The sequence below is a fragment of the Microtus ochrogaster genome, linkage group LG9, assembly GCF_000317375.1.
Source record: "Microtus ochrogaster isolate Prairie Vole_2 linkage group LG9, MicOch1.0, whole genome shotgun sequence".
Classification (NCBI taxonomy): domain Eukaryota; kingdom Metazoa; phylum Chordata; class Mammalia; order Rodentia; family Cricetidae; genus Microtus; species Microtus ochrogaster.
Genome location: NC_022034.1, coordinates 23,966,186 through 23,967,521, shown reverse-complemented (window position 1 = coordinate 23,967,521; position 1,336 = coordinate 23,966,186).

Here is a 1,336-nt window from a genome sequence, read left to right as displayed (position 1 = left end):
TTCTTTATCTAGGACTGAGGCCTCCTGGTCTTTCCCCCTTCTCTGTTAGCATGTCTATTAGTTTTGTCCTCATTCGAATCATTTTTAGGCATCCATGTTGGTGAGTGTTCATGGCTGTAGCTCCTGACATTTCCAGAGGACACATTCTCACAGGAAACGACCTCTTCCTCTCCCTCCTTTTGCATTCTTTCTTCCTACTCTTCTGCAATGACATTTTTATGGCGAAATGCTTTGGGTGTATGTTTTCTAAAGTGTATGTATGTGTATATATTTTTTCATTTGTCCTAAATTATGTTTTAGCATTGCTCCTGTTTCTTTCTAGATACTTAAAGTATTTTGATTTATTTGAGAATTATTTTTATATGTTTTTTAAATTAATACAATGTAAAAAAGATGTTATAAGAAGGCCACATGCTAAAAAGTGCATACCATTGAATGGAAGAAATAGAATACTCAATTTAAAATTAAAATGACAAAAATTAAATAATCCAGAAGCTAGACATTAAAGAAAACAGACATCATTAGAAAAAATAAGATATTAATAAAGTGGGTATGGTGGCAAACACTTGTGATCCCGGAAGCAAAATACTGGCATATCTGTGGGGTCTACTGACTAGCCAAGCAAACTAACCCAACTAGAGAACCCTGGGTCTTAGTCAGAGGTGCAATCCCTGAAAACAAGGTAGATATTTCCTCAGGAAGGATTCTCATGACAGATCTCTGGCTAGAACAGACAACTGAACATGGGTGCCTATATATACACATACACACATGCACATAAAAGTAGAATACACTCACACATACAAATGTGCACACATACAAGTACATATCAGGAGAATACACTTATGCACACACATACACATACATGCACACACACACATTCCAGAAGAAGGCACTCACACACATATACACACATGCAAACAAACACATACACACTCATGTATACATACACACACATACACACATATACACACATGAATGCATAAATATAATACATAGATATACACAATCACACAACATGAACATACACATACATACACACACAAAATCAAACATCTTGAGAATACACTCATGCATGCATATATGCACACATATACATATACAAAAAAGAAAAGAAAGTAGGGGATGATAAATTAGATGCTTAGTCCATTAAACTAGGAAAGCTTTAAAGAATGAGAACACCATTTCAAGACACAGATAAAAAGAGAGAAAGAGAAATTATAAAACAAGTAACTCAATCAAGAAATTTCAAAGACTGAATGGCACTTACATCAATCCTGAAACAGAGCCACAAAATTCAAATGAGACATATTGAGTGTCTCCTATATTTATTTTT